Source organism: Heptranchias perlo, chromosome 2 (assembly GCF_035084215.1).
Source record: "Heptranchias perlo isolate sHepPer1 chromosome 2, sHepPer1.hap1, whole genome shotgun sequence".
NCBI classification, from domain to species: domain Eukaryota; kingdom Metazoa; phylum Chordata; class Chondrichthyes; order Hexanchiformes; family Hexanchidae; genus Heptranchias; species Heptranchias perlo.
The window spans coordinates 129,666,140-129,679,006 of record NC_090326.1 but is presented as its reverse complement, the minus strand read 5'-3'; positions in this window follow the sequence as shown (position 1 = coordinate 129,679,006).

Here is a 12,867-nt window from a genome sequence, read left to right as displayed (position 1 = left end):
TGGTGGTTGGAAGTCTGATCTCACAAAAGGAGGCAGAACTGGTCGTACAGCATCATCCCTTGGAACTCCTGTTGTTTCCACTTCATCTGCCATGAACGTACTGGATGCCAGCAAGATACTGGCATTGAGGAAAGTAGAATACTGTTAGTGGGACCCACAGGAGTGTTCCAGGATGCGGTCATGATCTGAAAGGCTCCAGAACAGAAAATTCTGCCGCAATGAATTCAAATCTCTTCTAAAAGGACAAATTCTATTTTATACAAATGCTACAGCCAGATCTAACAGCTTCCTCTGACAGTGGCTGGCCAGTGTTCTGTTTTAACTTCTGTTCCACTGGTGGGCACGAAAGATGCGCTAATATTGGTGCAGGCACCTGACCCAAGAAACTCTGGTGGGTAATGCTCCCAGATCACCAGCAGGGCACAATTCCAGTTCCACTATAGTTCCAGCAGCAGAGCAGCATCATGGATTTTTTTCCCTCTATTTTTGGATGTTTGTAAATGGGAGTCCAGATTACATTACACTTCAAAATTACAAAAGTCATAATTATAACTTCAATACAGTGAAGCCAGTTTAAATGAATAAGCCATTTGACAGCAAAATGTATTCATGTGTTAGGGCTTCCTATTTTTGTTGCCATTTTCCCCCTGCTTTTGCTGCCTCTGGTATATAAAACCATTCTGTTGACAGCGTCTTTAAAGACCACTGCCTTAGTTGCTTTTTGTCTGAGAAAACTGCTGTGATCAGTAGGGAACCAATTTTGTAAAGGGGCCTGAAATAGGCATTAGACCCCCAATTTGCATACGTAATGGGCCTAACACCAGTTTCAAGCAGGTATCCTGAACTAAAGACTAAAGGGCACCCTAACCAATATGGCATGAGGCACGTACCCAGCACTGAATGAGTCTGCACATCAGTTCAGACCCGTTAGCCACTTTTTTCACCCGAAAAACAGGCATTATGTGATATAATTTCTGGGCCATTAGCTGTTCAGTCAACTCTGATGTTGAAAACCGGCTCCAGGACTGTGGTTTCACATGGTTACATTTTAATTCATGTAAGTAGGGTTTCCAATTCAATTAAGCAACCTATAATATGTCAGAACTCATAAGGATTTATGCACTGAATTTTTTTCGCTTAAGTAGGCTGGCTGTTCATTTATCTATTATTCATTTAAGTGGGCTCTACTATATATATATATATATATATATAGACACACACATAAATAATTGTAAGTTCACCAGGTTTGTAGACATTCATAGTAGATCAATTATTAACTTGTTCAGGATATAGGAAACTCTGCTATTTATGAATTTGTAATTCAAAACCACCTGTACTTTGTCACAGGAAATAAGCTAGTACTTTATTATTGCACACTTATAGTCTTGACAGGTTCATCTTCAAACATTCTTCCCAAGACATTTTTGTAGAGCATGTAACTGGCACTATGTGTTTTGGCACTACAAGAAATGTTCTTTTTTGGCAGGCTTTGATAATATAATCAGAAATGCTTTAACCTTTAAATGGATCTTAACTCTGGGTATGCAATGTCTTACTATATAGAGAACAATCTCAGTTTTTACCCAACTCTTGTCTTCTGCACACTTAGTATTTTTTACTTTTCTGTCTTGTTATTGTCACTCCTTAGCCTTGTCCAATTTAATAGACAATTTTTCTGCATCGTTACTAAAATTCTCGCTGTAAGCAAACATAATGGAATTTGTTTAAAGGTTGCACGCTTGTGACATTTCCTACCTAACCTGCTGGTGGCATAAAGGACTGGTGGGATGCAGGTCAATCATTTACTCCACTGCTTTATTGATTTCAGCAGTATTAATGTGAACAGGTGCAGGAGGTTAGAATTATGAGAAGGATACTTGTTTCGGGGCCACTTTTATACATCTTTCAGTTAGCAGCTAATAACAGCATTGGTGAAGATGTGGTACAGATTGTTCACCCACTGTCTTGGCAACAGTCAGTGCCTGCCTCAAGCATACCAGGAGAAACTGCAGAGAAACACAGGTAAAGTAAAAAGAGGTAAAATTGGTCTTGGGTATTATAGGTATCTAATGTTACCTTTGATATTAAAGTATGGTGAATCAATTGTAAGGGAAACACCATATAAATTGTCAGATGTAGGAAGCTTTTGCCATTTAGTTTTCTGAACTTTTTCAAACCAAATTTATTTTACAGCTTAACTCCAAGCTTCATACTTAAGGAGTATTTTTGCTCAATGTATTTATTGCACTCTAAAGAAAATTTTGTTTCCAAGTTCTTTATTTGTTGGTGCACATAATAGTAAATATTAACCCCTTTTTCTTAATCCTCGGGGTCAATAAACTTGGCACATTCCTGTTTTTGACATTATAAATTGAAATCTGCTTTCCAATCTTATTCTATATTTATACTTGTTTGAAAACAAAATAATTGTTAAAAATTGGCTTTATTTTGTACCAATAGAAACATTTCATGACTTGGTGTCTATCTTTGTCAAATTTTGTGCAATTTTGTGCTGTGGACCAGTGCTTACTAAGAAATGGATTGAGATTTTATAGCTAGTAGGAAAAGTGTTATTGCATTTTTCCTCTTTTTTTTCCTGAGGTACAAAATATATTTAGATCAAAGAAAATGTGGAGATTACATATAATTATAATTGAAGCACACCCTCTCTAAAACGCCTTTTCTATTCACTTCATAGAATCATAGACAGTTATGGCACAGAAAGAGGCCATTCGGTCCATCGTGTCTGTGCCGGCCGAAAAAGAGCTATCCAACTTAATCCCACTTTCCAACACTTGGTCCGTAGGCCTGTGGGTTACGGCACTTCAAGTGCACATCCAAGTACTTTTTAAATGAGTTGAGGGTTTCTGCCTCGACCACCATTTCAGGCAGTGAGTTCCAGACCCCCACCACCCTCTGGGTGAAAACATTTTTCCTCAGCTCCCCTCTAATCCTTCTACCAATTACTTTAAATCTATGCCTCCTGGTCACTGACCCCTCTACTAAGGGAAATAGATCCTCCCTATCCACTCCATAGTCCCGTCATAATTTTATATACCTCAAATAAATCTCCCCTCAGCCTCCTTTGTTCCAAAGAAAACAACCCCAGCCTATCCAATCTTTTCTCAAAACTAAAATTCTCCAGCCCTGGCAACATCCGCGTAAATCTCCTCTGTACCCTCTCTAGTGCAATCACATCTTTCCTGTAATGTGAAGAGAACTGTACGCAGTACTCAAGCTGTGGCCTAACCAATGTTTTATACAGTTCCAGCATAACCTCCCTGCTCTTATATTCTATGTCTCAGCTAATAAAGGAAAGTATCCCGTAAGCCTTTTTAACCACCTTATCTACCTGTCCTGTTACCTTCAGGAAGCTGTGGACATGCTCTGCAAGGTCTCTTTGTTCCTCTACACCTCTCAGTATCCTCCCATTTATTGTGTACTCCCTTGTCTTGTTTGCCCTCCCCAAATGCATTACCTCACACTTCTCTGGATTGAATTCCATTTGCCACTTTTCTGTCGCCGGCTTTCCTCCTCACTATCAACCACACGGCCAATTTTCGTATCATCTGCAAAACTTCTTGATCATCCACCCCCCACATTCAAGTCCAAATCAATAATATATACCATAAAAAGCAAGGGACATAAGAACATAAGAACATAAGAAATAGGAGCAGGAGTAGGCCAATCGGCCACTCGAGTCTGCTCCGCCATTCAATAAGATCATGGCTGATCTGATCCGAACCTCAAATCTAAATTCATGTCCAATTTCCTGCCCGCTCCCCGTAACCCCTAATTCCCTTTACTTCTAGGAAACTGTCGATTTCTGTTTTAAATTTATTTAATGATGTAGCTTCCTGGGGCAGCAAATTCCACAGACCTACTACCCTCTGAGTGAAGAAGTTTCTCCTCATCTCAGTTTTGAAAGAGCAGCCCCTTATTCTAAGATTATGCCCCCTCGTTCTAGTTTCACCCATCCTTGGGAACATCCTTACCGCATCCACCCGATCAAGCCCCTTCACAATCTTATATGTTTCAATAAGATCGCCTCTCATTCTTCTGAACTCCAATGAGTAGAGTCCCAATCTATTCAACCTCTCCTCATATGTCTGCCCCCTCATCCCCGGGATAAACCGAGTGAACCTTCTTTGTACTGCCTCGAGAGCAAGTATGTCTTTTCTTAAGTATGGACACCAAAACTGTATGCAGTATTCCAGGTGCGGTCTCACCAATACAGTACTGAGCCTTGCGGGACCCCACTGGAAACAGCCTTCCAGTCGCAAAAACACCTTCATCCATTACCTTTTGCTTCCTGCCACTGAGCCAATTTTGGATCCAACTAGCCACTTTCCCTTGGATCCCATGGGCTTTTACTTTTTTGACTAGTCTGCCATGTAGGACCTTGTCAAAAGCCTTGCTAAAATCCATGTGCACTACATCAAACATCTTACCCTCATCGACCTTCCTTGTTACCTCCTCAAAAAATTCAATCAAATTAGTCTCCAGTGGCTGGAGTCATACCTAGCACAAAGGAAGATGGTAGTGGTTGTTGGAGGCCAATCATCTCAGCCCCAGGGCATTGCTGCAGGAGTTCCTCAGGGCAGTGTCCTAGGCCCAACCAGCTTCAGCTGCTTCATCAATGACCTTCCCTCCATCATAAGGTCAGAAATGGGGATGTTCGCTGATGACTGCACAGTGTTCAGTTCCATTCGCAACCCCTCAGATAATGAAGCAGTCCGAGCCTGCATGCAGCAAGACCTGGACAACATCCAGGCTTGGGCTCATAAGTGGCAAGTAACATTTGCGCCAGATAAGTGCCAGGCAATGACCATCTCCAACAAGAGAGAGTCTAACCACCTCCCCTTGACATTCAACGGCATTACCATCGCCGAATCCCCCACCATCAACATCCTGGGGGTCACCATTGACCAGAAACTTAACTGGACCAGCCATATAAATACCGTGGCTACGAGAGCAGGTCAGAGGCTGGGTATTCTGCGGCGAGTGACTCACCTCCTGACTCCCCAAAGCCTTTCCACCATCTACAAGGCACAAGTCAGGAGTGTGATGGAATACTCTCCACTTGCCTGGATGAGTGCAGCTCCAACAACACTCAAGAAGCTCGACACCATCCAAGATAAAGCAGCCCGCTTGATTGGCACCCCATCCACCACCCTAAACATTCACTCCCTTCACCACCAGCGCACTGTGGCTGCAGTGTGCACCATCCACAGGATGCACTGCAGCAACTCGCCAAGGCTTCTTCGACAGCACCTCCCAAACCCGCGACCTCTACCACCTAGAAGGACAAGGGCAGCAGGCGCATGGGAACAACACCACCTGCACGTTCCCCTCCAAGTCACACACCATCCCGACTTGGAAATATATCGCCGTTCCTTCATTGTCGCTGGGTCAAAATCCTGGAACTCCCTTCCTAACAGCACTGTGGGAGAACCGTCACCACACGGACTGCAGCGGTTCAAGAAGGCGGCTCACCACCACCTTCTCGAGGGCAATTAGGGATGGGCAATAAATGCCAGCCTTGCCAGCGACGCCCACATCCCGTGAACGAATAAAAAAAAAAGTCAGACATGACCTTCCTTTAACAAATCCATGCTGACTGTCTTTGATTAACCCATGCCTTTCTAAAAGACGATTTATGCTGTCCTTCAGAATCAATTCCAATAATTTGCCCACCACCGAGGTTAGACTGACTGGCCTATAATTACTCGGTCTATCTCTTTCTCCCTTTTTTAAACAACGGTACAACAATAGCAGTCCTCCATTCCTCCAGCACCATGCCTGTAGTCAGGGAGATTTGGAAAATTATGGTCAGAGCCTCCACTATTTCTTCCCTTGCTTCTCTTAGCAGCCTGGGATACATTTCATCCGAGCCTGGCGATTTATCTACTTTCAAAGATGCTAAACCTCTTTATACTTCCTCTCTCACTATGTTTATCCCAAACAATATTTCATACTCCTCCTCCTTAACTACAATCTCTGCATCATCCCTCTCTTTTGTGAAGACAGATGCAAAGTATTCATTAAGAACTATACCCACATCTTCCGCCTCCACACACAGGTTACCTTTTTGGTCTCTTTTGCCACATTTTAATTTTAAAAAATGACAAAAACTGACATTAGTGAATGCTTTTTTCATATTAGTACTGTTAAAATCCAGGCATTATCTCAACACTATTTGCCTCCTATGAACTGAAATTCAACCTTATAAGTGATGTGACGTGCACCAGGGTTAACAATCCACCCTAGTGTCACTGGGGTAAAAACCAGAAATACTGTGATCTGTTAGGCAGAAAAACACCATGCTCACAAACCATCTAGTAAAGGGTAAAACTACTAAGCAAATTTATGAGAAAGAATTATACAATTTAAATCAGCAGATAAAATAACAATAATTAACTTTTTCTGATGATTTAAACCATTTAATGAAATCAAAATAGAAAATGTTCTCTTCTCAGAATCCTTTAAACTGAGTCTTTTGGTAAGTTTCTCATGTGAGCACATGCCTCTCCACTCAGAATTCTGCCTTGCCACAATCGCCTGGAAATCTGGATGAGCTAAATATATGGCTAAAGGCTGCAGTTATTATACCTGGACTGACAGTTTCTTGCATCTGAGATCAAAACAGTCCTTTCTCAAAAGACTGGCAGACAAGTTTTCAATCTATAATACCTTCCTGCAGCAAAGAGCATGAATTGCCAGCTTTTGACATGTGGATGAGTTTTGAACCTTCTAACATTTGATAAGCATTACAAATAGCTTGGTTCTAAGCAACCATTATGCACCTTCTTTCATAGTGGCAATCTTGCATGTATTAACATTTCACAAGCCTGACAAATCTGGCCAGCCAATCTAATCCTGACCAGAGACTGCTTGCTGACAGAGACATAATGAAAGACAGGTCATCCTATTTGAATACCAAGGTCAAACCCAGACAGCACGCTTGTATTCCATTGCCTTCCCTCACCCCCTGGCCCTCACTATAAGAAAAACAACAATGACAATCTTATCAGAAATAGCAGCATGGCTTCCATTTTAAACAACTCAGTACCTAGGAATAGCTACCATTCAAATGAGAAAAATACAATATAACAATTTCCTTCATAAGTATCATGGTTTAAATTACCAATGATGACTTTTAGACCAACAAGATAATATTGTCTAACTGAATTCTTAACTTCTGGTAAACTAAATGAAATATTTCTACTGTAAAAGATAATCAGATGGTTTAGTACTCAAACATTAAATAAATTCATTCAGTAAACAAATGCATTTCCAAAAGCTGTTTTAGGGTTAATTATTTTTAGTATTTCCTTTGTACAACTAATTTACTGAATTCTAAGTAATTTTCTGGTACCTAAAATATTCAGAAGTTTTTACTCTGTTTGAACTTGATCCTGATCCTAAAAGACAGGACAGTATTACAAATTGCATTTATGTTTACTTTTGTCCTCTAATCAGCCAATATATGCAGGAACTGTTGATGTGGCCTAAAATTAAGAAATAGATCAACATGGCTATTTCTGTTTTAAGTGTTGTACCATACAGAGCGAACAAGCATTGCTGCACATTCCTAGCCGTACTGATGTTAAAGAGTACACCTTTAACATAGTGGGGGCTAAATTGGATAGGGCCCGCGGATCGCGATACCTGCGCCCGGTGCTTCCGACGTAGGCAGGACAAGACATTCGACCAGCCTCAGCACTTACCTGAAAGCAGCATTCCAAATCAGTGTTGCCAGAGGATTGAATGACATTTGCACTTTTCACCAGCGAGGGAGCTTGAATCTCTTAAAGGCAGGCTGTTGCTCTGACAGCTTGCCAAAATCTCTTAAAGGCAGCCGGTACCTGTTATTTGCTAAAAAAAATAACAGTCTGCTGTCTGCATGGAGTCTGAACGGAGATCAGACGTCGCACACTGTGTTTACAAACTGATGAGTTATGGTAAAACATTGACTAAAGGTTGCGCACCACTAAATCCCATATCCTCCAATCTGCATGCCAGACCTCACCAATCTGCTGGTCCAAGTTTGTACCAGGCCTGCGAGAGTGCAGTGTACCAAGGTTCTCTGATGATGCACTAGCGGGCTTGGCGCAAGAGGTGGACAGAAGGAGGGACATCCTATATCCACGGGGGGCGGGGGGTGGAAGGGGGCAAGAGGCCCTCCAGACATATGCCCAAAAGACAGTGGGAGGCAACAGGGGACAAAGTCAATGCCAGGCGCATAGCACCACAAACAGGGATGCAGTGCAGGAAGAAGTTCAATGCTTTGACACAAGCGGTCAAGGTAAGTGAGGTCAACTGTCATAACCTACCAACTGCACCACTAGCCACATCCACTGCTCCACACACTACACCCCCCATCACCCACATACCAACAAACGCTTTCTATCAGTACTCAACTCTGCCAATCAGATGTCTCCTCTCACCCTTACACATTACTACTGTTGCAAGCCGCCAACCCACAACTCACAGGCCACACACACTGGCAGCTATTCAACCATGATGGGCACATCACCCAGACACATGTCCTGCTTTCGTGTAGGAGAAGGTGGCGCATAACAGGAGGCAACAAGTGGCAGTGGCATTTAGCCCCTCGAGCCTGTTCCGCCATTCATTGAGATCATGGTTGACCTGTGACCTTACTCCATATATCCACCTTAACCACATATCCATGAGATTTTACAGTTGAGTTCAGTGACCCTGGACTAGAGTGTGGAAAAAGTGGGCAGTTATGTACTCCAGTTACCACCGTCCCTTTAATCTCATATGTTTCTATTTTCTGAATAAGTCTGTTATGTGGTACTTTATCAAATGCCTTTGAAAGTCCATATATATAACATCTACTGCACAACCGTCATCAAACCTCTCTGTTACTTCATCAAAGAACTCCATTAGGTTAGTCAGACACGATTTATTTGCCTTTAACAAATCCGTGCTGGCTGTCCCTTATTAACCCATGCTTTTCCAAGTGAGAATTAATTTTGTCCTTGACAATGGTCTTTAGCAGTTTTCCCGTCACTGACGTTAGACTGACTGGCCTGTTTACCAGGTTTATCCCTCTCTCCTTATTTGAATAGGGGTGTGACATTGCAATCCTCCAGTCCTCTGGCACCACTCCCACATCCAAGGAGGATTGAAAGATTGTGGTCAGAGCTTCTGCTATCTCCACTCTTGCTACCCTGAGCAACCTATGATGCATCCCATCTGGACCGGGTGACTATTGTTAACTTTGAGTGAGGCCAACCTATTTAACACCTCCTTTCTATCTATTTTTATCCTATCCAATATCTCTACACCTCCCCACCCCCCCCACCTCCACTAATGTGACTTTAACTTCATCTTCTTCTTTTGTGAGGACAGATGCAAAGTACTCATTCAGTACCTCGGTAATACCCTCTGCCTCAACAAGCAGTTTTCCTTTTTTGTCCCTAATCGGCCCTACCATTCCTTTAACTATCCTTTTACTTTTCATATGATAGCCTTTGTTGTAAAGGGGTTGGCGTATAAGAGTAAGGAGGTCTTGCTTCAATTATATAGGGCTCTGGTGAGGCCACACGTGGAGTAATGTGTACAGTTTTGGTCTCCTTACCTAAGGAAGGTTATACTTGCCTTAGAGGGGTGCAACAATGATTACTGGGATGAGAGGGTTGTCCTATGAAGAGAGATTGAGTAGAATGGGCCTATACCCTCTGGAGTTTAGAAGGATGAGAGGTGATCTCATTGAACCATATAAAATTCTTAGATGGCTTGACAGGGTAGATGCTGAGAGGCTGTTTTCCTTGGCTGGAGAGTCTAGAACTAGGGCGCATATTCTCAAGATAAGGGGTCGGCCATTTAGGACCGAGATGAGGAAAAATTTCTTCACTCAGAGAGTTGTGAATCTTTGGAATTCTCTACCCCAGAGGGCTGTGGATGCTCAGTCATTGACTATATTCAAGACTGAGATTGATGAATATTTGAACACTAAGGCAATCATGGGATATGGGGATAGGGCGGGAAAGTGGAGTTGTGGTAGAAGGTCAGCCAAAGTCTTATTAAATGGCTGAGCCTACTGCTGCTCCTATTTCTTATGTAAAAGATTTTTGAGTTCCCTTTTGTTACCGGCTAATTTTTTCTCCTATTCTCTCTTTGCCCTTCTTATATCCTTTTTCAATTTCCCCCTGCACTCTCTGTATTCTGCCTGGTTTTCTATTGTATTTTGTACCTGACATTAGTCATAAACCTCCTTTTTCTGTTTTAATTTAATCTCTATTTCCTTTGTCATCCAGGGAGCTCTAGCTTTGGATGCCTTCGGCCCGATGTTACCAGGGCTGCGGGTTCTCAGCGGGGGGGGGGCTATCGGGCCCGTGGGTAACGCGCCCGGCAAAATCAGTCAGCCACCCGCGCGATCGTAGCCCAATTGGATCCACTTACCTGGTCCTCCGGGTTCCCCACTGCTGATCTGCGCGTCGGGCGGGCTGCATGCGCAGTAAGATCTGTCAGCTGGAGGAGCTCTATTTAAAGGGGCAGTCCTCCACTGACAGATGCTGCAACAAATAGAAAAAATTACAGCATGGAGCAGCCCAGGGGGAAGGCTGCTCCCAGTTTAATGATGCCTCACTCCAGGTATCAATACACAGGGTGAGGAGGAGGGGGAGGACAGAGATCTCCCCCCCACCCCCCCACCCCCGGCGAGCGGGAGGAAGCGGCCTGCCTCTGCCACCAGGAAGGCCTGGCTCGAGGTGGCAGAGGAGGTCACCTGCACCACCAACATATCGCCCACCTGCATACAATGCAGGAGGTGCTCCAATGACCTCAGTAGGTCAGCCAAAGTGAGTACACTTACTCTTTCCCCTACACTCCGTCTGCCACATCACCGCCCCAACCCCACATCTCCTTCTGCACTGCCAACACCACTCTGTCACATCACCCCTCATACCCACTCAAACCTCATCCTCATCTTACCTGCACCTACTCACCTCGCCAGTACTCATCTCGCCACTACCACTCAACCCAATCCTCATACAATCTCATGGCTCTATCTCATACTCACCCTCTCGTGCATCTCTTTTACGGTCAGCCTCACTCAACCTGCCACTACCCGTGCTGCAGCCTCAGGGCATGCATCACATATGTGCAGTAGGCAGCGTAAGGCAAACGTGTCGTGAGCATGAAGGGGATGCACAAGGGTGTTTGAGGGTTTGTCATGGTTGTTACTTATATTTAATTTCTGAGCAACTCACATCACATATTATATTGGCACCACTACTGCCATGTCTTCGCGAATCTTGTCTGCTTTGTGCAATAATGCCCTTTCCTGAGGATCACTATGAAGACCCACAACTGATGACACCCATTGTGTCACTGCAGAGTGGGTGTAGGTGTATTTGCAGGGCTCTTTTGTGCAGACGGCTGAGAGACGTCGGCGATGTCCCTGGTTGCACCCTGGAAGGATGCGGAGGAGAAGTTGTTGAGGGCAGTGGTGACTTTGACAGCGACAGGTAAGAAGATGGTGCTCGGGCCAGCCGGGAGCAGCTTGGCATGAAGGAGGCTGCAGATGTCCATGACGACATGTCGAGTGACTCTGAGCATCCGTGTGCACTGCTGCTCAGAGAGGTCCAGGAAGCTGAGCCTCGGTCTGTGGACCCTGTGGCGAGGGTAGTGCTCTCTGCGACGCATCTCTCTCTGCGGTAGCCCTCCTTCCTGCTGTACAGGTGGATGTGTCACAGCGCTCTGTTGTGGAGCTCCACGTGTCAGAGGTGGACGGCGTGGATGGCCAGGCTGGTGATGCTGTTCACCCTCCGAGGAGGTCATGACTACAGCTACGGCGGCCCCCATCCGGAAGATGTACATCTGAGGGGGTCCGCAAGGTAGGTACATGTCTCTGGACCCCGGGGTAAGTGTGCAAGTTGGTGACTTTGATTGTCAGGAGGAGGGTGGTGGAGGCCAAACTTTGTCCCAAGTGACAGAGTGGCCTTCTGCAATGAGTGAGGGTCTCCCCGCAACCCCCCCCCCCTGTCAAATGGACCTTTGCAGCTGCCACAGGCTGACAGCTGCAACAGGTCCATTTGAACTGGGAGTGTTTCTCCCAGTGTGGGAAACAGTCCCAGTTTGCTTTAAAATCCCACCCCTCCTCACATAATCCCTTAATCAGGTCAGTTAATGACCTGAACAAGCAAAGTAAATAGCGTCAAGTGGCATCCCGCTGGCTTTAATTGCCTGCGGGATTCCCACCAGATTGGGCTGCGCGCGCACGCCGGCGCATCAGTGGGGAACCCAGAAGTGCGCGGGTTCAAGGCGGGCTCCGGTCCCGCTCCGGGATTTCCCGATTTTCGGGGCCCCCCTGCCAGGAACGCACCCGATAGCGGGTGCTAAAATGATGCCCCTTATCTTTCCTCCTGATGGGAATATGCTCTGTTTGTACCTGAACTATCTCCGCCTTCAAGGCCTGTCATTAGTCATTTATTGTTTTCTTGGCCAATCTTTGTTTCCAGTCCACCTGTGCTGGATCCCTTCTCAAATCACTGAAATTGGCTCTCTTCCAGATGGGTATTTTCACCGTTGATTTTTCTTTGTCTCCTTCCATAACTACTTTAATCCTAATTATATTGTAATATATGTGAGGGAGAACGAAGTAGCAGCTATCGATGGAGTTTGGTTTCGACAGAGTCTATAATTGGGAATTTGAGTCTATGGGGTCGATTTTAGGATGGCCGAGTGGGTGCTTTGGGAGCCGGGGGGGGTGGGGGCTCGTAAAATTGGGGAATCCCGGAGCGGGTCCGGAGCCCGGCTCCAACCTGCCCATTTCCAGGTTCCCCAGTGACGTGTTCGCGTGCGCACGCAACTCGCAACTCCCGCATGCGG